General features: G+C 35.6%; 1 protein-coding gene and 1 long non-coding RNA gene across 3 annotated transcripts in view; both read right to left on the minus strand.

Annotated features, from left to right (window-relative positions):
- Positions 1-26,192, minus strand: part of LOC106661170 (follistatin-A) — a 116,739-nt gene that overhangs the window by 48,975 nt on the left and 41,572 nt on the right. The gene's annotated exons all lie outside the window — the stretch shown is intronic.
- Positions 13,335-26,192, minus strand: part of LOC106661171 — a 53,429-nt gene continuing 40,571 nt past the window's right edge. Inside the window, exons 2-3 of the long non-coding RNA XR_002910897.1 lie at positions 13,814-13,902; positions 13,335-13,751 (exon numbers count right to left, since the gene is read on the minus strand). This is a non-coding gene — a long non-coding RNA (uncharacterized LOC106661171). The remainder of the gene's footprint in view (positions 13,752-13,813; positions 13,903-26,192) is intronic.

The following is a 26,192-nucleotide window of genomic DNA, read 5'->3' on the forward strand; positions in this document are numbered from 1 at the left end:
GATCAATTTTTTACGACGATGTCCGGTGTATTTTTTTTTCTTTAACTTTAAAAATTCATAAAACCTCTGGATTCTATCCAAATTCAACGTTATTACAGCCGTTAGAGAGCTGAATGTTTTTACCTTTAGGGCTATATCAACAAGGTTTTGATTTTATGTCATTATAAATGAGAAAAATAAACAACGATGAAATCAACAAAACCTCCGTTTATCGTTTTATTTTATATCTCATGTTATGATTTATTTATGGAGAGCACGTTTTTCGTTAAGTGTAGTTTACGGTGTTCGAAATCTCCATAAACGATCCGGTAGATCTATGAAGTCTTTTCAAAATTACCGCCATTTTTGTGATTTTCGACAATAAATCGGAACTGCACTGCCCATAAAAAAACAACCGACCACCTGGTTTTTGCATGAAAAATGGCCAATTTTGAAAATGCGTATGTTCTCATGCTTTTAAGTTACAGACCTGCGCTAGGTCTCAATTTCAGACAATTTTACGCTGAATAAGAAGACTTTTTAAATGTTTTCCTACCTTCAGTCGTTCATCAGTAAATTCAAAAATTGAGGAACGTCAATTTTTGCACTTTTTATTAAAACTTCAAATTGAGCTGTGGAACAAGGAAATCGTCTTTGGAGCGGCTCCCTACAGCAATCGATAGGAAACTTTAATGAGCTTTCAATTGGTCACCTTCCACTTCGGCCGATTTCTCAACCGTTTTCGAGTTATTCCCGAGTTTTGGCCAAAAAACGTGGTTTTTGCTGCTTACCGATCACTCTCTCCCTCACGATTTTATACCATACATAAACCTATTGTTTCAATACGTTATTCGAAGCCAAACTGCCACAGCACCTGTGAGATGGGAAGGAAAAGTTGAATTTGATTGATGAGGTAAACAAGTGGTTATCGAGAGCAAAAGCATTCCAAATTCCAAAGTTGTAGAGCGTAAAATTTGAGAAAACATGACGGTTCAAAATTCAGCAGCATTCTTGAAAATTGGGTGAGGGAGTGATCGGTTTTTTCCACGAGCACCAAACCACGTTTTTTACCCAAAAATCGGGAATAATTCGAATGCGGTTGAGAAATTGGACAAAGTGGATAATCGAAAGCTTATTAAAATTTCCTATAGATTGCTATAGGACACCATTCCAGGACGATTTCTTGGCTCCAAAGCTCAATTTGAAGTTTTCATAAAAGTGCAAAAATTAACACGTTCCCGAATTTTCGAGTTTACTGATGACTGACTGAAGGTAGGAAAACATTAAAAAGCCAACTTGTTCAGCGTCAAATGTTCGAAAAAATGACATCTAACGAAGGTCTGTGACTTAAAAGGCCGAGAAAATATGCATTCTCAAAGTTGGCCATTTTTTCGTGCAAAAAACCAGGTGGTCGGTTTTTTTTATGAGCAGTGTAATTGGAAGGTGAAAAATTGAGAAAAAATTCCAATTTTTGAATTTGCCAAAAATTTGTATTCAGGAGTTTTTCTGGGTGGAAAAAACGAATATCAACTTTGTTGCTTTCTTAATATTTTAACATACTTTGCTACGTCGCCTGGTCACTACGTCAAATTCGTGTTTGCTTGCTAGCCCTGGTTTTCTTGTGTGATTTCGCCATGCGGTCTACGTTTATATTTTTTTATTTATGGACTAAAACAATAGCTCAAACCACTGAAGATGGTCATAAGCTGAAAATTAGACGGACGATCGAGGATAGTTATAAAGTGGTCAGAAACCATCAAACTACAGGTTTATCACCGTACAGACCTCACGGAAAAGTTGAATTTGATTGATGAGGTAAACAAGTGGTAGTTTTAGCACATTCCACAATTTGTATTTGAAGCACATCCCAAAGTTGTAGAGCGTAAAATTTGAGAAAACATGGCGGTTCAAAATTTATGCATTCTTGAAAATCGGGTGAGGGAGTGATCGGCTTTTTTTCCATGAGCACGTAAAAACCACGCTTTTACCCAAAAATCGGGAATAATTCGAAAACTCCTTCAGTAACCCTACCTAACCATATTAAACGAAAAATGGTCACGTGAAATATGTGTACCCAGCACAAAAACATAACCATGTTGGTTTGAGCAGTATCATGGTTATGCGTCAGCAGAAGTACAACATTTCCGTTCGACGGTCCTAAACCTGTGTACATTATTATGGAAATCGGTGGAGTACAAACTTATAATAATTTATGTGATTTTCGTCGAAAAATCAAAGACAAAAATTTGTAGTAAGGCGGAAATTTTGCGAGAAAAAATTATTTTTTGATTTGTTCAAAAATTTGAATTCAGGGGTTCTTCCGTGTGTAAAAACCGAACTCAATTTTGTTTCTTCCTTAAAATATATTCCAACCATTCAAAATTATCTAAATACAAAGACTTTATTCAACCCTTTTTCCATTGGGAAATCTTCCGGTTCATTGACTTGTCTCGAGACAAACTCGACTCTCGATTTTTTTCTCCATCTTCGTCCGTTGTAAAAAGTGTCAAACAGATCATAAAAATAAAAAACAACAATAAAACCTGTTAAAAAATCTTACGACCAATGAGATATCAAGTTCCTTGACCGTCTGGCGCGCTTTGGATTCACCCATGACCGACGCGGCTTTCAAGCATGTCCATTTGAGAACTTCGCCTAAGTCTTTTATCAACTCGACTAATTCAAATTGCGGTTTCAGGGTTGAAATTTATCATTAATTTTCTTAGCCATTTAATAATTCTTCTGTTTTGCCATGACCAGACTCAACAAGGTCAAACTGCATATTATTAATGAAATGATTAATCCCTGTCAATAACTCCGAGTCAAATTGATCACCTAGTTTTTTTAACAAAAAGAGATGATATATCGCTTTCATTTTGACCTTAATTAGCACACACAAATACAAATCCGCTTTTGACGATTCTATTGCGTCTATAATGTACACCAGTTCACAATCGGCTTTATTTTTCTTTTGATTGTTTAATGGGCGAAGGCTTACTGAGACGAGACAAAGTACCCACGATCCATGTGATCCGGTTTTTAAAAGGATTGCGATCATTGCCTCGATAAGCTTTAATGATATTTTTTAAGGAGAGAAGCACGTTAAAGTTGGATAAAGAGAAAAGTGCAATTTTATGAACGCCCTTACCTCAGTTTTACAACTGCCAAGTTTTATACTGAAGAATTTTTCAGGCGGTTTTATATGCCAGGGGTGCAACACAAAATGATACCCTTACAATTTATTGTTCTTTAATTGGTTGTAAATTTCAAATCGGTTTTACAACCGGCCATGATAATGAAACGATCTCATGTATGAAAATGGGTCATTTTGTCTTATTACATGCTCGAAGAAAAGATGGACCCTGGAATGGTCAAGATCAAATTTTCATTGAAGTTAGATCCAAATGTAAAATACAAATCCCAGTAATCAATGTTGCACCTGGTAAATGAGGAGGCGGTTAATAAAGCAAATTGCACAGAATGAGACTCTAACGGAGTACAAAAAGATCGAGACGAATAATAATGCATCTGTTCAACACACGTTCTTCAACAACAGTACTCATGCTTTCTAAATTACGTGGCATTGAAGCAAAGTTGCATACCTTTTCGACACGCGATGATTAATACTTTAAAAAAAATTGCTATATATTTTGCATTATTGATACACAATACAATTTATCATATGGACACGGAAAGAAAAAGTCTTCTTTTATTTTACATTTGAGATAGATTTTATTATCTAGACGCGTGGAAACTTGCATGAAAATAGTTAAAATGCACTACCATGTGTTAGCTTTAGGTTAGGCAGGATTAGGGTTGGGATTAAAGATAGACTCCATGGTTCAATTTTTTTTCGTGAAGTGGGAAAAGTATGCGAGTGTAAATTTTTTAAAATTGTTAATACTCCTCCACTCCATTCTAAATATTTTTATACATCTACTTAAATAGGTTTTCCAGCTGGATAGACATATTTTCTTGTCTTGTAATGGGTAAGGAATGGGTTAGATTTAACTAAGTTAGTATTCGTGTTAGGGTCGGGTTGGGTTGCATGTCAATGATTCCATATTTTTCCCTGAAGTGGAGAAAATAGTTTGATTTTTTTAAATTGTTTATAATGTCACTCCATTCTACAAAATTTTGTTTAATAACATATAGATATGTTTAGATAAGCAGTTTTTTTAGTGAACATGGCTTGGTATAGGTTAGGCTAGATAGGAGTATGTTTAGGTAGAGTCAATATTAGGAATTTTTTCCGGTGAAGCGGAGAAATATGCGACTGCAAAGTTTTTCTTTTCTTAAAATTATCGATAACTCCACTCCAATCTGCACATTTTTTAGATTAACATGAATATTGTTTGGGGCTGGGTACACAAATATTCTGAATAACCGTTTTCGCGTTACCGGATGTGCGCATTGGTTAGGATGGTTAACTTAGGGTTAGGGTCAGAGACGGGTTAGGTCAGGTTAATGTTAGGGACGACTTAGATTAGTTCAAGATAGTGTTAGGGGCGGGTTAGGGTTAGGTGAAGAAGAGTTAGGGTTATGGACGGGTTGGGTTAGGGTAAAGAACGGTTTAGGTCAGGTTAATTAATGTTAGGGGCGAGTTAAGTTACGTAGGGTTTACGGCTAGGGACGGATTATGTTACATTATCTATGATGTATTGAGTAGGTTAGGTTGTTTTACAAGTTAAGTACAAGTTAGGATAGGTAGGGTTAAGTTACACGTCTCTGATCCCAAGTATTTGCATTAATGATAATCCGTAAAGTGAAGAAAATATGCGAATGCGAAGTTTTTTACATTATTGGTAACTTCACTCCATTCTACACAGTTTGGTGTATTAGTATGGATATGTTTTTGGACTGGATAATCATTTATATATTTTTACTTTTTGTTTTGAGAGAGCGTGGGTTAGGTTAGGTTTGGTTATATTATAGTAAGGTTAAGTAGGAACAGGGACGAGTTAGGTTGGTGGAGGGATCTAAAACTAAATCTATTATGTGTTCAGTAACATAAGCACACATAAGCTGAAAAATAAGCGTTAACATTGGGTATCTCATAGTGATTATGAGTCCTGAAAAAAGTACAGTTTTAATGTCTTTTTTTCTCATGTTGAGCTTTTCCAGATTGTAGAGTTTGCTATAGACGTTTTGTGAAGTAACTTGAACTTTGAACACAAAACCTCCAGGACTTTGACACACTTAACAAGATTCAAGCGCAGAATGCATGAAATCTCCCTGTTAATATTGTTTGATAGGATTAGAAAACAAACACACGAGGAATATGGGTGTTTTTGAGTATAATCTGCTAGTTGTATTACTCGGTTCTATGATGTTCTTGGTGATTAAAAGTGATCCTAGGCAGATATGAAGACGATGGGATTTTGCCGCTTTATATTTAACGAACGTCTGGGAACGAATCCGATTTGACAGTTTCACCATTATTTTTAAGCGGTTTGCTTTTCTTTCTTTGGTCTTTTCGCCTACGTCGCGTCTGGATGCCAAAACCGTTCTCTTTCAATAGATTTGCTTACTCGACTCGTATACAATTGAGATTCAGTTGTAACGGAGACGTCTACCTTTCCCAATTCATAGCTCCCCTGTTTTGGAAAATTACTGACATAACCCTGGTAAGAATGTCACGGCTTCCATGGACTTATCAAATACAACCAATCTGACTATATTGAATCTTATTGACTTTCACCGGTTAACAGAACATTTGGACACGGAAATATGTAATTGTTTTTGTAGTTTTAGGGCCAGTAAACTACATTGGTCATCGCCAGCCCTCTTTTCCTTTGCTTGCATTTCTTTTCTTATCTTTCTTGCATTTTACAGCTATTAATTTATTTTACTGGTTCTCCAGCCAATTTATGACGCTTTATGATATAATGGTAACCGACTTTCTCTTTTCTTTATCCTACTGCTAGCGTCTCTGTACCTATGGGCCTCGTCAATTATGCACAGAAATTCCGAGAGAACGCATAAAACATGGTAGTCTGGCTAGCATTCACACTACCCCAGAATCTTCTACCTTGAGGTAATTGGGTGTAGGCCCCTCCATTCACGCTAATAAATTACATTCGTACTATCCAAGGGTACTAGATATTCCTCGGAGGATATAAGCCATTCATGCAAATAAATGCATTCGTTCCAATAAATCCATAACACATACATAAAGGCACAAAGATCTATTTACAATTAAAAATATTTAATGTCCCTGAGATATTGGAACATCGCGATCTGTGCGTGTTGCCGTGCCTCATCATAGGTCATTCCGGATGTCGTATTTCTTTCTTTTCAAAACTTAGTTCTTTGCACTCTGTTATTATATGCTCTACTTGCTACCATGATCAGCTCTCCACACAACGGACACCTACGTGTTCTCACTCCCACTAGAAGATGTCCGTGTGTGATCATGGTATGACCTATGCACAACCAGGTAAGTATGACTTTTTCCCTTCTAGACCTAGCTATAATTAAAACAAAGCCAATAAGTAAATAGTGCTGTGTAACCATATTATTATTTATTTTTGAAAATGTGAAAATTCAAAAAAGTAGGGGTTGAGATGGGAAGTTAGTGCCCGAGGGGATTGAAGTCACGATAGCTCAAGTGGTAGAGTAACGGCGTATCAAGCCGAAGGTCGTGGGTTCGAATCCTGCTCGTGACGCTGACTTTTTTATCTCAACTTAAAACCTTAATTAATTGAATGATAATTCAAATAATGGACACAGAGGTAATTTTTGTTGATATTTTATTTTTCTACCAATCTGCGCGATGTGTTTTTTAAAATTATTTTTGTCGACGTTGAATTGTCGAATAAAAATATTAACTGGAAGCTGACATAAGCTATAATTTAACGAAGCAATTAGAAGGAAAAGAAGTTTTAAAATTTCCAGTTTTGTAAATGGCAATTTGCCTCCAATTATTAGAGAGTTGGTTTTCGAAATGCTCTAAAAGAATAGTTTACGCTTCGGTTATCTCAACTTTCAATCCGATTGGTTTTGTCGTTAAATAAGAATCTATTTGACTAATAATTGTTATATTTCGTTAAATATTATTACACTTGTATGTATTTGTAACAGTAGAAACCGAGCGGTGCTGTCCTGAAGGGAAACAGTAAAATAATAGAATAATAAAATTGGCAGAAAATAAAACTGTTAAATCATGCCAAAATTGATTTTTGAACAATGTCTGCGTAGATAGTGAAGTCACAATCTTTTTATATTAACATCACTAAGAAATCGGTTCTGCACAACCTCCAGCCAGGCGATATTAGTCCTAGAGACTCCAGGAGGGTCATGCAGGAGATCTGACATTGTACGGGCTTATTGGCCGATAATCAGCAGGACTAGCGAAAGAGAAAGAGTAAAGAAAAATAACATCAGCGACAGCCATATTTACATTCTTTGAACGAGGTATTTTAATAAAATATACTAGGAACAAGATAAGTCCAGGTATACAGCCTTGAGGAACACCAGCAGTGCGTTCCGTTGCGAAAGGAATGATCGGAAAAAAAACGGAATTGTCTGAACAAAAGTCCTTTTTATGTCGATCAAAACCATGTTTCTTTACATTAAAGGCTAATCATCTGTTATCCTGGCTATCTCTGCAGTCCTGAAAGAAAAATGCTCTGGCATAATGATGCTGTCACTTATTTAGGCAATGTGGGTGAGCATAACTCGTTCAAATACCTTTCAAGGGTCTAATGGAGATTTGCCAGGTTTCAAAAGGAATAATGTATTAAGGTTAGAAATTTCTCTGCCTGAGGTTACATTCAGTTGCCAACGTATGGTAAATTAATGTAGCCAGTGAAATGTTCAATCCCTAAAAAAACAATTGATCAAAAAATTGGAGGAATTGGAGATTTTTAACATCCAAGTTTTTTTAACTAGTCAGGATTGTACAATTTTCTTGTTCGCATATAAATATTAATAACTCCTTAGAGGAACATGCAAGCCTTGATGATATCGTGTATAACTGGCCTGGGGTGTATTTTTCGTGGACTCGGCCACAATTGGAAATGGAAATGCCACTGTAAATGGCCGACTCTAAAAACGAGCATCCAGACAATCAGAGCTGCACAGTTTTCACTAGAATATTAAAAAATTAACACTTTTTTCTTAGATTCATTCAAAATAAAACATATAAAAATTAAAAATAAGCAGTCAAATGTAAGACGATAATTTAGATTCAATCTGATTTCCGATTTTCTGGCAATTAATCATAGTAATTGCTAAAAAAAAAAATTACTGGTTTTGTAGGCTAGAAAACGTCCAGATGAAGGATTTTTATTAAAATATGTCCCGGTCACTACACGGAATTTTCCCTGATGTCCATCACACTATTATGAGCATTCAAGTTGAACATTTCAAGTTTGAGAAAGATCATCCGGACATGTTTACTCCCTAGCTGTTTTATTGTCAGCTAAATGCAAATATTATCATACAGGACAATTTTATGGATCTGCGTGAAATGTTTTATACGATGGGTCTAAACAGACGGACCAGCTTACAAGCAAAAGTTTCTCTGCTACTGGCGATTTTAAATTATTTACATTCCATATAACTTTATTAGGATCGTTAAGATCTAACCTGTAACGACACAATTTTGAAGCGAGAGGAGGATCAATCCAAAGATTACGCTGACAAAATTGAACAACAAATTCGACCGTGTCCTAGGATTTTAAGTCATTCATGATTTTCAAATCTGGATAATCAAAGCTTGATTCCTGGTAGAATGGAAGTGTTATCTTTCTGCAAGGATTGTCAACTGTGCTGTCTGGAATCGATGGACTCTTTTCCACTATTTCCACAGTGATATTAAGTTAAAATGGTTGTAAAGCAAACAAACATGGTTATGATTTTTGGTGGGTACACTTATTTTACGTGACTATTTTTAGTTCATTGTGGTTAGGTCACTGAAATGTGACTTGAGGTCTAGAGGGTGTTAAACCTGTAGTTGAGACGTTTCTGATCGCTTTGCGATGTCTATCCTCGCTCGGCTGACTACTTTTCCGTTTATTACCATCTTCAGTAGTTTGAGCTATTCTTTTTAATCCATGAACTCAAACAAGAAAAACAGGGCTAGCAGCTAAGTACAAATTTGACATAATGACCATGAAACGTAGCAAAGTATCCATTAGAGTTCGTGGTTCGATTGACCGAATAAATTTTTTCAATTAATTAATCTTTACGCAAGGTATTGGTTGAGATAAAAAAGTCAGTGTCACGAGCGGGATTTGAACCCAGGACCTTCGGCTAAATACGTCGCTGCTCTACCACTTGAGCTATCGTAACTTCGAACCACCCGGACACCGACTTCCCATATCAACTCCACCTTTCGAGTTTTCCCACCTTTTTGCCATCTTTCGAATATCGTGTAGTCTATTCTATTGAAAAAGATTGTAGCAAAGTATATTAAAATATTTTTATAATTAAATATATTTATATATTATTATTTTATTTACTTATTTTTAATTTATTTTGTTGTATATTATACATTTTTTATATTTCATACCTGATTTAGTCAAAGTGAGTTTTGCGATTTGTAACTTTTTATATAGCTAATATCTTTGAATACAATCCTGAATATTATTTTTTAAAATGGGTAAAAAAATCGACTGATCTATAAAAACCTTGAAATATATATCAAATTCAGGCAAGAAACCCTATTAAAAAGTAAACTGCCTAAAACATAGATTATCTGAAGAAATTTTAAAATTCCTCTTTGATTAACAGCAATCACTGTGGGAAAGAAAGGAGACATTGTCTTGCCTCGCCCTGCTTATAACCCTGACGCCGCGAAGGGTTAGGCCACAGCGCATTTGTTGATAGATGTTAAGATTTGAAATAATTTGGTTTTTTTTGTGCTTCGGTGCGAATAAGGGGTGAAAAGTCTTGTTTCTTTACAAGGAAAATATAAAGAAATGCTTTGATGAATCATAGATAAATTATCTGGGCTTTTGCATATATAGAAGTATATATATATTCCTTTAATAAGATTTTGCGGAGTTTCATTTTAAGAAGAAAAATATCCAAATTTAAAATAATTTTTTCAATTTATCGAAAAATGGACGATTTTTTGTTGAATGATATTGTATTAGGATAACAACCTTGCTTAACAGACCATCGTAATTTTTTAACGATTTGCCGACTCCCGTCGTAGATGGCGAAAAACACCGACCGCAAATAATCATCAGTACCGCAGAATCAACATGTAATAACAGGAGTGTTCAACAGGTCAAACCAGATACGTCTGTTTTCCTCACACTATTTACCTTCATTTTTCATTACAGTTTGAAAACGGGCTGGAAAGATTCAGCCACCGCAATAGCCGGAGCTTAGGGTTTTTTCAAACCGCAGGATTCATTAGACAAAGAACTTTGGTAATAAACGACAGGCTAATAAAAGCAACCTTCATTTATTGCACATGACCCACCACAATTGCTTATCTATAAAAACAATTACTTAATAAAAAGGATAATCAGATTTAGGAGGCCGTAAATAGCAATCAAAACGTCGAGGTTGTCTTAAGCCTTTTTTTTTATAATTTAAAAAAACCGTCTGCACATGGTCTGATTTTTGATCTTTTATAATGGTTGATTACGAAAATACGCGCTAACTTGTTGAAAAAAAAATTAATTAAGTTGATGTGAAAAAGTTTATCTAAGGCAAAAATTCTTTCTCTCTCTCTCTCTCTCTCTCTTTCTCGTTCTCGCTCTCTCTCTCTCCCCCCTCTCTCTTTCTCTCTCTTTCTATTTATCTATCTTTCTCCAGTTCTCACACTTTCTCTCGCTTTCTTTCTATCTCCAACTCTTACTCTCTCTCTCTCTCGCTCAGTCCCTCTTTCTCTCCAGCTCTCACTCTTTCTCGCGCACTCGCTCTCGCTCTCTCTCTCTCTCCCCAGCTCTTACTCTCTCTCTCTTTTTCTTCCTCTCTCTCCCCATTTCTCTCTCTTTTTCTTTAGCTCTTACTCTTTTTCTCTCTTTCTTTCTGTCTCCAGCTCTTACTCTCTCTCTCTCTCTCTTCCCAGTCCCGCTCTTACAGTACGTACTGCATCAGAGAATTCTACCATTTGTAAGGCCAACCTAAAACATAAAAGGTAAATCCATTAATTTTCACAGAATTATCTAGTACCAACAACTGGCTATTAGACGGAGATATTTTTCAAGGGTCTGTCCATTCCTACCGTCCCGGATTCATACAGTGCCGATAACCCGTCGCCAGCATGACTAACGAGATACGGGTTTTGCATCCTAGGCATTTTACATCAGGTGGTTTCCTACGAAGGTGCCCCTGCACCTCGATTCGGGAAATTCCTAATTTCAGCCTTCGTGATGATCCTTAGGCTGATGTCATGAATCGAAAATCATTCGCAGCAAGCGGATTTTTTTCTACTACAGACTACAAACTAAAACAAATGCGATCACTTTACTCTTTTTCAACGAGAACACTGGTAGGTACTTTTATTAATTGTTTGTCGGCTTATTCAGTTTGTTTTAATTTGAAAAAACATATAACAAATTTGGACCAAAGATTTTGTAACAGAATGAAAACTAGCCTACTGGCTATCTACAACAGCGATTACTCTCTAGTCACACATGGGGGCCAAAAACCATGGAAAAGAAAAAAATACAATGGAATCAGCAATGAAAGCCGAACCCTTACAAATAACTACAAAACAAAAGAAGTTGAAAGCAGTAGAAGTAGAGGAGCCTTTTCTAAAATACAGATTGAACTGAAAAGAAACAGTGAGGAAGTGCTGGAGTCAAATGCTCAAATTTTGACCTAGGGAAATCCTTAGACCCCTCGCATTCAATTTTAAAGCTGGGATATATGCACATTGTTGTAGATATTCCTACAGACTGGTCAGGTTAAGTTAAATAGTGTTTGAAGAAAAATGTTTGCTCACGTGAAAGCGTATTTTGGCAGTTTTGGCTCAGACTTTCAATGCTGGGATGAGGCAGTCGTTATCATTGGTCGATGGTTGTGAATTACTAGTTTCTAAGCCGGCGAGCGTTTAGCTACTTTGAGCTGTAGTATTTTGACCGAGGGGAGCTTAAACCTCACACGTTCAATTTTCCAAGCAAAGATCCTTGCAGTAGAACTCTGTGTTTGTAGTTAGCTTAAATATGGCTATGGTTAGGGACTGGTCAAGTTAGGTTAGATAAGATTAGGGTTAGGCCTGGTTAAATTTGTTTAGATACTGTTAGGTTAAGTAGAGTTAGAATTAGGAACTTTTTACGTTAGTTTAGGTAGGGTTAAGTTAGGATAGACTGGATAGGTTAGGTTGGATGTAGATAGGGTCAGGGACTTGTTAGGTTAGGTTAGGTAGAGTAAGAATTAGAAACCTTAGAGTAAGACCTAGACCTAGAAATCGGTTAGAGTAAGGGACGGGTTAGGTTAGCGTTACGGAAACGTTTACGGACTTGTTAGATTAGTTTAAGTAGTTTAGGGCCAGGGATTTGTTAGGGTTAGGTAAAGTTAGTGTTAGAGCCAGGGACTTGTTAGGGTTAGGTAGAGTTAAAATTAGGATCTTGTTAGGCTAGTTTAGGTAGGGATACAGACGGGTTAGGTTAGGATAGTTTAGGTACGGTTAGAGTTAGGGACAGGTTAGGTTAAGTTAGGTAGGCTTAGCGTTAGGGAACGGTTATATCGGGTTAGATATGGTTATGTACTTTTAGGTTAGTGTATGTAAGGTTAGGCTTAGGGACCTTTTAGGCCATGTTCCATGATATTAGAGTTAGGGACTTGGTCAATTAGGTAGGGTTAGGAGGGACTTGGTCAGTAAGGTAGGGTTAGGCCTAGGTTTGGTACAGTACGTGTGAACAAAAAAATACTCATATTGGGACTGAAAGGTGCACATGTATATGTTTTAAGCGGCACTTAAGTCTTTTGACTCCTCCACCTTCAATTCAAAGCTGGCCTGGGAATGCCTAACATTTATTCAACGCCTAGGAAAACTTAATCAGTAGCTCTGATGTGGATTCTAAGGAGGGACTGAAGCCAACGTACAGGCTGACAAACTAGCAAAAAACAGGATCTAATTCTCTTTGGACCGAAACCGCAAATTGGCACGCCCCAAAGAATGCTAAAAGCATGGCGAAAGAAATAACCACACACCGGGTGAATTCACCAGGTGCAAAACGATCAAAGTTCCTGGACATTTCAATCAGGAAAGCATATGTACTTCTCCCTCAGGAAAGCAATGAGGAAAAGAATAGGCATTTAGATTGGCCATAGCTGCCAGTATAAATAAGGAATAATAAGTAAAAAAAATAAACCAGTATGTTTTTTAAAATAATTTATCGTTTAATATATTGTATATCAATTGAAAAAAACTACTCTTTTTTCTTTATCAGTGGAAGTAAATAGTATTGTGAATTATATGTAGATATTATATCTATTTTTATTTCCATCCATGATTATATGTTTTATGAGAATTCTCTTTTTGTAAAAACACAATTTAAGAGAGAAAACAATTATTACTCAGAAATAGAAATAATTGATTGATAGGTAACGCCTTTTCCAACGACGAATCATAGCCTGTTTGTAAGCCTGGGGATTGGACGAGTTAGAATTTTAATTGGACGTCCAATATTTCACCGTGGTGCAGCTAAACACGCAGAACGCCAAACACAACATCTATTATTACGGACGTGAAATAATGCGTGTGGGGGGCTTTTCTGGCCGTCCTCGTACGTCCCAGAGGCTTCCAGGGTAGATAATAAGACTCGAGAGCAAAGATATTCAGCCGAAGTCACGACGTGAATCTGAAATGAAGTAGGGAAATGTAGTTGGCGTTATGGCCTTTTTCATTATTATAAAGATGAACCTGGAAAGAATGTAAATCGCAAAACGGCTGCAACAAGGCACTTGAATGTAACCAAGAACGTCGAACACGTCACTAAACCAAAAAGCACTCTGAAAAAAAAATACGCCATGTACAACTAAAAATCACCATCCCAATAATTAAATTGTGTAAAATAAAAAAACCAAAACATTGTTTTCTGTCATTTTTAAGGGTTTAAAGTTTCGGGGACCGCGGTAGCCGAGTGGTTAGCATGAGAGACTCTTCACGCCGCGGTCGTGGGTTCGATTCCCACCGTCGCCTCTGGCCCTTTTTTCCCGATAACCCCCAATTTGAACACACAAGAATTCGTACTATGGCTAATATGCAAGATCATAAGGCAAAAAAAAAAATCAACCGAAACAAAAATCAAAAGTCAAACCGAGGCACACAAAAAATTATCTTATATCGTAGCAACTGTCAGCAAATGCGCGTTGGCCTAAAGAGACGGTTCGCGTGTTCAGGGATATAAACAGGGCGAGGCAAGACAACGTCTCCTTTCAATTTGCACGTTGTATTGCTGTTAATGAAAATTCATGGAAAAGTTAAAACTTCTTCAGATAAACAATGTTTTAAGTAATATATTGTTTTTAATAAGGATTCCTGCCTATGCTCTGAATGTATTTCGACGTTTTTATAGATCAGTCGATTTGATTTTTTACCTAGGGTAAAAAATAATATTCAGGATTGTATTCAAAGAGATCAGCTATGTAAAAAGTTATAAAATCGAAAACTCACTTTCAATAAAACAGGTATAAAAAATTGTTTCATGAAAAAAACAACAACAATTCAGCTTAGTTTTAAGCACCCTTTAAAGCCCGTAAATGCGAATTTTTATCAAAAAATAGTGATTTTTTGGGCTGGATTAGTTAGGGGTATTTTTTCTTTGCCGATGTCACACCAGACCGCATCTTACGATCTCCAAGTATTATATATATATATATATATATATATATATATATATATATATGAATGTATGTACGTATTTTATGTTATTACTAATGGAAAAAAGAAGGATTAAATCTACAAACACTCCTGAAAGTTTTATTGCATACCTCAGATTTTGATTTATAGACGGGGAGCGCGTTTTTGACGTTACGGGCAGTTTACAGGGTTCTAAATGTACGTAAAGTTTCTAGTAAATCAGTGAAGTCGTTTCGAAATTGTCCCATTTTTCTGATTTTTTACAACAAATCAGAGGCTGTAGGAAGGTGGAAAAAATTTGGGAAACACATGATAATTTTTAATTTGTCCAAACTACATCTCCCTACGGACCTCCATAACACCTTCAGTAACCCTGCATAACCACACAAAACTAAAAATGTAAACGGAAAATATGTGTACCCAGCACAACAACATAACAATGTTTGTTTGCTTTCGAACCATTTTTTAACCTAATGTCACACGAGAAATAGTGGAATAAGCGTCCACTGATTCCGAACAGCACATTTGACAATCAGGAGGAGTATCGTCCTGGCAGAAAGACAACGTTTCCATTCCACCAGTAATCAAGCTTTGATTATACAGATTCGAAAATCATGGAGGTCGTGAGATGCGGTCTGGTGTGACGTAGGTTAGAAAAACATTTTCTTTATCGTGCCAACGTTTCGATCTTTATTGAGATCATCTTCAGATCCTGGGATTTATAAACATTGTTTAAATTTTACAAATACATGCAGGATGAGAAAAACATGAATTTATACAATGCTAGAAAATTTTAGATTAAAAAGAAAAAATGAATTTATACAATGCTAGATTTTTTTCTTTTTAATCTAACATTTTCTAGCATTGTATAAATCCAATTTTTTCCCACCTCCTACATATATTTGTAAAATTTAAACAATGTTTATAAATCCCAGGCCCTGAAGATGATCTCAATAAAGATCGAAACGTTGGCACAATAAAGAAAATGTTTTTCTAACATCTACGTCACACCAGACTGCATCTCACGTCCTCCAAATAATCATCATGAATAAATTAAAATCCTAGGATACAGTTGAATTTGTTATTCAAATTTTGTCAGCTCAATCTTTGAAATTATCCTCCGTCAAAATTGGGTCGTTCCAAGTTGGATCTTAACGATCCTTATAAAGTTGAATCGAATCTAAGTAATTTAAAATGGTAAGTAGCAGAATTTTGCTTGAAAGCTGGTCCGTCGTTTTAGACCTAAATCTTTACATCTAGCTCCATTGGAATGACGATAAAATCGAGGGGTAAAAATGTCCGGTTGATTTGATAAGTACAACTTGAATGCCATAATAGTGGGATGGAAATCACAGGTAATTGCGTGCAGTGGCCGTAGCATACACATAATAATAATCCGTCGTCTGCCATGGATCTTCGCAGTTATATCTAACTAGCATCGTATTGGAATAATTTAAAATGGCAAGTAGAGAAATTTGTGCTTGTATGCCCGTTAAATTGTCCAGTATGATAAAGACATTTAGCGTACATCGTAGGGTTTGGTAATGAAAGATAATTTATGAAACACAAAATTATTATTGTTTTTATTCGGATTCTAACTTCTATATTAAAAGGAATGTCGGTGAAACTTTTCATTTTGAATTATTTTCAGACGTAGAACCAAGGGTTGTTGTTGTTGGAATGCCTGCAGAGTTTTTTCAGTGCCGTTTGATTTTCCACGGGCTTGATGAAATAGAAAGAAAATCGCCGGGAGCACGTAGTCCACTTGGAGTGTAAACGGGCAAAAAGTCAAACGCGAGATTGAAAATGAAGAGGTAGGAAGATTGCCGGCGATGTGATGTTTACACGAGAGAAGGTGGAAGGGGTTGACCATGGAGCTGTTTAATGCATTTCTTGTATGCAACATTGAAGACCTTGACTAATGTTGTAATTACAAGCGGCTCCAAGTTGAAGCAGACACGCCTCGTACTTTGTTAAATTACAACACAATTGTAATGTGTTCTCATAGTTAGCACCTCACGCGTTTATAAATCTTACGAGAAAAAAGGCGTGCTTAAACAGAAAAAAGGTCCGAGAGAGTTATCAGATGGATACAGCGTGAATGTCAATTACGTAAGTCCTACCATATGTTTAATGGTCTGTTTCGGCCGATAGCTCCTATGCCTTAAAATCTAAATCTAGTTGATTAAGTCGGAGGACTAAGAGAAGGTGGGGGTATATAAAACAGGTCCTAGCAGACCCATCTAACTTTGAGGAAAATGTTCACTCCATCCAGTAGATATCAATATGCGGTGTCAGACACTACTCCACCGCTCCGGATCATATCGATAAATCACATGCGACCGCTACTTAATTTATAGGCCGACTATTTTTTCTCATTACTAAAAGAATTAAAAAACTGATATTAAAATATTTCAAAAAGTCTTTACATTCCTGTTGAAGAATTTTTAAAAAAGGGGAAGAACGTTTGACTGGTGCCGGTGTTGTGCCAATTTCTGAGGTATTTTTCATTCAAGACTGGTTAAAGAGGAGAAATTACATGTTGAGACTACAACGGACTCTATTATTCCTTGAGAAAATTGTCAAAGGCTTGCCGTCGGAAAGAAAACCAATTTGTCTTAAGACGACTTCGACGCCATACGCTTTTTCCTTATGAAAGTCGATTATCTCGAAGCACTCTTCATTGTGGAGTCTCGTCGGACACCCGGGACTCGACTCAGGTAGCCAGGACGATTTCAGTTCTGGAGTTTCAAATGTGGATAATAAGAGTCCAGGTGTAATGGACATGTTGCCGTTCTGCGTGGTTGGACTGATTGTCGACTTTTGTCACAGATTACTTTAAACTGAGTGTTACTGCCGGCTGTCTCAATTTCAACAAAACAAGAAATCGGACTGTACCCGAGGATTTCAGGCACATCGTGATTTTCAAATGGAAATAATCCAAGCGAGTCCAGGTAAAATGGAAGTACTGTCTTTCTGTTGGGATGGTACTGCTGATTGGCAACTGTGCTGTCCGGAAGCAATGGATACTTTTCACTAATTTCCCAGTGACATTAGGTTAAAATGGTTTGGAAGCGAACAAACATGGTTTTGTTTTTGTGCTGAGTATGCATATATTACATGACCATTTTTAGTTTAGTATAGTTACATAGGGTTACTGAAGGTTTTATTGAGGTTTGTACGGTGATGAACATGTAGTTTGGTCGTTCTGATCAATTTGGTCTGCCTGTCATCGCGCATCTGTGTTACGGCTTATCGTCTTCATCATTGGTTTGAGCTATTGTTTTTTGTCGTTCCTTAACAAAAATAAACGAGACCGCAAGAGGAAACTACACGAGATAAATAAACCTGGCAAATACAATTTTTATTTAATGACCAGGAGACGTAGCGAAGTAGGCTAAAATATTTTTAGAAGAAAAAAAGTTGTTATTCGGTTTTTCAACCCAGAAAAACCACTGGATACAAATTTTTGGACAGTTCATTTTTTTAATAATATTTATTTGTATCCTGCACATAAATTATACACTTTACGAATTGTTCTAGTGGTATAAAAATCCCGGGTAAAACACTAACACTACGGCCAGTACTGCACGCGGAGAACACGTGTTGTGAGAAGTCAGCCAATGCTGACACAATTTGTTATCGGGTCCAGGCGAGGAAGTCACGGGGCCATCTTCGTTTGGGGCGACGTGGGTGGTTCTTGGGACGGGAAGAAGTGGATAGGGCTTGAGCACTATGGTTAGGATGGGTTGAAAGATTGGAATATAACTTGAGGAAGCGGGAATGGATCAGCTCATGGACGTAGGAATTTTAAGGTCATTTGGATAACGATAGTGGAGAAATAATAAGGAGTTTGGTGAATTCTTCTGAGGACTTTCGATTGAATAGCCTAATTCGTTGGATGTTAGATAGCTTGGTGGTACGGTTCCGCTTGTACAATTAACAAGGTAGGACTTTAGGATAAAGTAGTAGATTATACAGGTTTACACAGCATCACAATATTCCAGACCCGATCTACAATGGAAACCTTTAGTACTTGTCTTATCAGATTTCTTATCTCATTTCCCGTAATGCTTCGGTTTCGTAAAACCTGATGAATCTATAGTCTTTCTCGTCCGTAGACCTAGGTCGACCCTGTCCTGTCCTTTTGGTGTGAAGTCTGTTTCTCTAAAGCGCCAAAGAACCCTCCCTTCCTATATCTTTCTCTAATTATGTTACGACTGACATTGTAATACTCACTCAAATGGCTGACTGAAGCCATTGAAAAAGATTTAAGAATAAGTCAATATCATGAGAAATCAAAGAATTAAAAAGATTAACTGAAAGTGATATTTAGGCGTAGCAGAATGGAAGAGCATTAATTGTACAAATGGGATTAATCAGTGCAAAAGTAAATAAGGAAGTAAACAAATCATTATTTACTGTTTTAGCTCCTAATTACCTGTAACTAATGTATTATAAAACAGATAATGGATTTAATTTTAAACTAAATAATTTGAGTGGTGCGTTAAATTTGTCCATCAATGTATTATAAAAAATAATATTATTTGCTTATTCTAAATAAAAAACAAATCAACTGATATGTAAAAACTTGAAATACAAGAAACAAAACCTGTCCTCTGCAAATAAATCGGAATCTGAGCTATAAAATAAAGCGTTTGGGGAGTTTGGTCAATTTCATCCCTATTTTTCTCACTTATAATGACCTAAAAACTAAAGACTGTTTATATACACACAAAAAAGAAAAATTCAGTTTTTCAGTTGTAATACCGTTCAATTTGGTAAAACTCCAGTGGGGTTAGGAATTATTATGTGGAACAACAGGACCTTGAAAAAATGCCTCGTACTGATCCAGCCCAAAAATGTTTATTTTTTATTTACTATGAAAGTTCGTGTTTAAGGGTTTTAAGAGGTGCTTAATACGAAGCCAAATTGGTTTTTTCATAAAACAATTTTTTTGACCAACTTTGCTGAATGCGTATTTTGATTTTTGTAAGTTTTTATGAAGGGTGTTCGGCTACCCGTGTTACAAACTTTGCCCGTAGATTCTACATTCAAAAGTGAACCAAAAAGTCCTAATTAACTATGGCCCGAATCTCAATAGTTTCGGAGTTTTTCTGATTTTGTAAAGTTTTACGGCCTTGCTTCAATTAAACAATGATAACTCCAAAAATAAATGGCTTTGGACAAATACGTTGATACCATTGAAAACTACGTTAAATTTCCAATAAGATGTGATCAATACTAAACTTGTAAACCTTCGTGAAATAAGCACTTTAGTAGCGAGAACTTTGAAAAAAAAATTTTTTTTCTAAGTTGAAAAGTTGTCTTTAAATCTTTTCACCTTACCAATCCGTCAACCACGGTTTTTCCTTTCCTCCATTAATTTCTTCATCTTGACAAAAAGTAATTAAAAAAGTAATTAGACCAGAAAAAAAGGATATTAAATGGAGTACGTTTTCTGAAATTTGCTGGTCACTAGGTTTGGAAATATTAGTTTAGAATCACCATAGTAAGTTTTTCAACATTGAAGAAACTTTTTTTTTCAAATTTCTCGCTACTAAAACACTTATTTCACGAATGTTTACAAGCTTAGTATTGAACACAACTTATTGGAAATTTAACGTAGTTTTCAATGGTATTAACGGATTTCTCCAAAACGTTTTAGTGTTGGAGTTATCATTGTTTGTTTGAAGAAAGGTCGTGAAATCTTAAAAAATCAGAAAAACGGAAATATCTCCGAAACTGTTGAGATTCGGACCATAGTTAATTAGGACTTTTTGGCCCCTTTTTGAATGTATAATCTGATTGCAAAGTTTGTCACACGGTTAGTCGAACACCTTGTATAAAAACTTACAAAAACCAATATGCTTTCAATAAAGTCGGTCAAAAAAATGGTTTTATGGAAAAACCAATTTGGCTTCGTATTAAGCACCTCTTAAAACCCTTAAATACGAACTTAAAGTAAGTACCAAGTAAGTAAAGTACCAAGTAAACAAAAAATAAACTTTTTTGGGCTGGATCAGTCCGAGGCATTTTTTCAAATGTCCTGTTGTTCCACATAAAAATTCCTAACCCCACTGGAGTTCTACCAAATTGATCGATATTACAACCGTTGAAAAACTGAATTTTCCTTTCTTGTGTGTCTATCAAGTCTTTAGTATGTGTGTATATCTACTCTCATTTAATACGCTTCTAAATATTATTTTCTTACCCTTGGTAAAAAAAATTGATTGATAAATTTTTATTGACCTTGACATACATGCAGAACAAAGTGAAAAAAGCATATTTGTTCTCGGCTCAGGGGGCACATTAGCAAACACGCTTAGACCCGTGTATTATATTTTTCGACCTATTTTCTCCTCGTTTCAGTTTCAGAATTCAATCATACAAAATCAACATCATACATAAAAGAAAATTTTTAACCCAATTTGGTCAAAAAGCTCATAAGATAAAGGTACAGAAAGGAAAACGATTTTCCCATTGGGTAAGGTCGAGGTAGTGGTTACTACTCGTTCATTTCCATCGCAAAAAGTCATTTAAGCCAAAATGAACAAAACGATGACAAAATTACAATCGACTTTGTCCGTTTTTACTGTGCTTTCTTAAAGTTGACGGATTTTGAACTGGCACTATGTCACATACGAAACCGGAAACATTATTGACTGAAGATGGCGCAAGGTCGAAACCAGCGTACATTCAGGACAAGGGTCCGTCGAGACTTGCTGCTATCTTCAGCGAAGAACTGTATCGTTGTCCGTCAACTTTAGACCAATGATTTCCTTGTCGGTTGGTCGTTTGTTCCTGAACCTAACCCAATATTATTACTCCGGGTAAACAATCGATAAAGAAAATCCATATTATTTCGTAAAGAGATTCGGCAGAACGTATTCGCGTCGGATAAACCGTTGCTTCTCAACTTACCACTTTTATCGGTCTGTCTGGCAAAGGAGCAAAGATAACGGCGGAAAGATCGCCCCACTACATGCAAGATAAGGGAAGCTTAGCTGATCTTATTGAATCAATCGAACTCGAGAGTGGGCGTCCGTTCGAGGAAATGATTAAAGTCAGGACCACGCTAAAGTCACGAGGCGTTACCGTCTAATTTATCGTATATATAAATAATACCACGGGCCAAACTTAGGTTATTTGCCAGTTGACAAGAGATTTGAAGAAAACAAGATGAGACAAAGTAAGAATCAAAGCTCTGAACAACTGGTAGGGTGGTAGGGACACATCCGCTAGAATCCACTAGTGCAGGCTGTTTTTTTAATAATTGGTTTTATTCGGTTCAATAAAAAAAAAAAATTTAAAAAAATATAAAAAAAACTTCAGATTAAGTTTTGGCATGGGATGAGGCAGAAAATCCTGGTAGACTTAATGTGAAATTCAAGAGGAAAAACAAGGCAGCTGTAGGATTTCATAGCTAAGCACTTCGAATCAAATATACCGAGTGAGGTTTTATAAAAGACAGTGCCTCTTATTTTTTACGCTGTCTGTTTTATTATAAAACTACATTTTTAATTAATTAATTAATTAATTAATTACTCAGAAATGGTCGATCCTATTAAAAGTTTACTTTCAGTACAAGTGGCATAAAATAACTGTACAATAAAAGTATGGAATTCTCATTTAAAATAACAAAGTTAGTGTCATTTCCCAGCTAGATGAAAAAATTATGTTAAATCAATTAGCACCACGCGATTCCTAGCCAAAATTAACTAGGGGTTTGTATAAGACCATTTTCCGCTAAAGTAAATCGCTTCCGGATTAAATGTGTGGATTATAGAAGCTGAGACACCCTGTATATAACAAAGGAATATTACTCTACGAGTTTAAATTTCATACCAACTGCTAGGTGTTTTGATATTTAAAAAAAGGGTTAACTTGAAATAAAAAAAGGGCTAATTTGAAATTAAATGGGTTAATTTAAAGTTAAAAATGTTCGATTTATTATGAACGAACCGTTGTTCAAAAGGGTTAATTTGAAATTAAAGTGGACTATTTTGTTGTGAAAAAGGATTAATTTGAAATTAAAAAGGGTTAATTTTTTAAAAGGGCTTATTTGAAATTAAAAAAGTTAATTTGATGCAAAAAGGGCTAATTTAACATTTAAAGGCTGTAATTTGAGAGAAAAAATGGTTACTTTAAAATTATGAAGAGTTAATTTGATGCAAAACAGCTAATTTGTAGGAAAAAAGGTCAATTTGGTGCGGGAAAGGTTCATTGAAAGCAAAAAGGGCTAATTTGAAGAAAAAAAGGTTAATTTGATACGAAAAACGTTCATTGAATGAAAAAAGGGATAATTTGAAATGAAAATGGTTAATTTGTTGGAAAAATGGCTCGAAACAAGAAGATTTAATTTGAAGGAAAACAAGGCTGATTTGATGCGAAAAGGGCTAATTTGATATGAAAAAGGTTTAATTTGTTGCAAAAAAAAAAAAAAAAAAAAGAGAGCAAATTTGAAATTAAAAAGGATAAATGTGAAGCGAAAAGTGTTAATTTGAAATTAAATTTTTTTTATTATATGTTAATTACATGGAGGAGGGTTAATCCAACGTAAAAATAGGCTGATTTGAAAGAAAAAAGGTTAATTTGGTCCGAAAAAGGATAAATTAATTGCAAAATCGGTTTAATTTGATGCGGAAAAATAGCTAACTTGAAATTAAATATTAAATGTTTTTTATTAAATTTTAATTTTATGTGAAAAAGGTTTAATTTAAAGCAAATTAGGCCTAATTTGAAATTAAAATGAACAATTTGATATGGAGAAACGTTAATCCAATGCAAAAATAGGCTAATTTGAAAGAAAAAAGGTTAAATTGGTCCGACAAAGGGTAAATTGATTGCAAAATCGATGCGGAAAAATGCTAAATTGAAATTATGAAAGGTTAATTTGATGCAAAAAAAGAGCTAATTCGAAATTAAAAAGGTTTAATTTAATGTAAAAAAAGTGTTCATTTAATACAAAAATTGGCTAATTTGAAAACAAAAATGGTTAATTTTACGGAAAAAAAATCAATATCGAGGTAGTGGACTCAAGTATTTCCAAGTCAGCGGTGGAAAACCTTGCTTACTTATATGAATTAATGTTTTGATTATGACGAAGTATGAAGTCCCAAATACATAATTGTATCGAATTTCTAGAAACGACGATGAAAAGGTTTTGGGTAATAAAAAAAAACGACCAGTGCATTAGTGTAACTGTACCGTTATAAGTCAGGTTTAGAAAAAATCAACAGAAATTACATTTTAAATTCTTTTTTTTAAACTATTTGCATGATAAATTAATTGTAAGTGTCGAGTTCTGAAAGAAAGCTGCAATACCTCCAGAACGAATTTATAAATTTAGGTCGGTTAGTTTCTGGGATTATTTTTTAGAATGTAAATTCAAAACGTGGAAAAAATTTGAAAAAAGATGTTGATCATTTATTAATTCTAATAGTACCGGCAGATTCTACGTAGAAAATTACCTTTTCAACTATAATTTTACAAATATTAAAAAAAACCACACGGTATTTTAAGGAAGTATTACACAAATTTTAGGACGTACAACGGGTCTATTATATTATATATTATCTATTTTTTGTTTGACCCTATTTTTACTCCATGGAATTTACCGTATTTAAGCAACTGTTTTAAGTTTAATTAGATATTTAAAGTGAGGTCAAAAAATTAAAATATTTCTGAAAATCTATATGGGCTAGTACAATCAATCTATTTTTTAAAAAGATGGGTAACTCGTAAAGTATTTGAAGGACTCCCTTCTTCAAAAACCTGATTTTCATTCCGGGCGCCTTGAGCAAAACAATCTTAATTTATGAACGTTTACTCGGACAGTATCAACAATAACAACAACATTTTAAAGAGTGATAATAAATTAAAAAATTTGCATTCAGGACAGTCCAATAGCACTCGGAGTTCACGTAGGTCTAGCATTTACGCATGTGGCGCTCATATCGCAGAATTGAAGATTTTGTATTTACTAAAATGTTGAGAATCAAAATAAACAAAGATACATTAAATTTCGATTACTTTGTTTATTAATTAAAGCGTGATATATTGTAGATAGAAGTCCAAAACTTAATTCTCAGATCCCAACTTTAATGTTTCCAGAATAAGTGGGTGTATACACAAAGCGTGCTTTATTCGGTATTTTTCGAAGAATGCTTGTTGGCAATTTTTTCTGAATCGTAGTCATTCGAGCCCCGGAGTGCCTACGTTTCGTTCTCAATATTGTTTTTAAGGGAAGGCCTATCGGATTGAGAAAGTGTTTGTAGTTATAATAGATCCGGCTTGCTGGTCTAGTAGTTACACAGATGGAAAAAGCGCACGCTAGTGCATTTTTACATCGGGTTCGAGAATAGTTTCGTCGGATCCTAGAAAGCTCGTGTGACAGGTACCCTGTTCTTAAATGGAAGGTAGGAGAAGAATGATTTCATTGTAGTCTCTTTGAATGCCGTCCTTAATAATTTTGGTCATTCATAAGGAAGGTCCTAAAAACCCTTTTATGTGCGGGAAGAGGATGGACTGTGAAATGAATCCAGGGCGAGCATTTACCCGCCGAGTCACACCACGTTATTTCCACAAAAGAGCGAGCAAGTCCCCCCCCCCTGTGCAATGAAGCAAAAACGTTTTCTATGAAGAGGGACTGGGTCAGGGCGAGACGTCAACCGCCTTTTAAAGCGGATATGCAGAACCGTGGGTGAACGCCAGTGGATTCGAAGAAAGTCCCTGTGTTAGGAATTGAATGGTAGACATTTCTGAATTGTTGCCGTCTAATGACCTAGCAATGCACCGGTCGTTTTGATTCTTTTATTACACAAAACCTTTACATCGTGGGTTCTAGAATTTCGATAAAATTATATTGGATAAAACAAAATAGAAAATACTAACCAAAAACAAACAAATGTTAATCCCATTTTTAATAACGGATTTACTTAAAAAGAGTAAACAAGAAGATTACTTATTATGTAAGCCAAACAGCTTTTCTCGTATTTTCTCGATTTTAATCCGGTTGTATTCTCCTTAACCACGGAAAGACATAATCTACAACGAGCAGTTCGCAATACTATTGTGAGAATGAGCTTCGAGGTCACCGCCAAGTGGATATCGCAGATATTGGCGTTTCTCATAGAACGTGGTCTCCCGGGCATAAGCCCGATTCGGAGAGACTGGAAGTACCAATAACAGGTCTAGTGGTAGTAAATCTCAGCCCAGACGCTAAGGGAGGACAAAAATATTCTCATTGCTGCAAGACCCGTTCTATAGTGCCCGCCGGATCCTAAATGATAGAAATGATGAACAGTGGAGTGAGTGCCGTGTTCAATCCTTTTTAAAAAGATAGTTCCAACTCAGAGTAAGTTGTTGATGAACTCCTTCAACCTGATGATGAGCTAAAAGCTCGAAATCCGGATCGGTGAAAACAACTTACTCTGAG

This window comes from Cimex lectularius, unplaced genomic scaffold (assembly GCF_000648675.2).
Source record: "Cimex lectularius strain Harlan isolate CLEC.00 unplaced genomic scaffold, Clec_2.1 scaffold60, whole genome shotgun sequence".
Taxonomy (NCBI): domain Eukaryota; kingdom Metazoa; phylum Arthropoda; class Insecta; order Hemiptera; family Cimicidae; genus Cimex; species Cimex lectularius.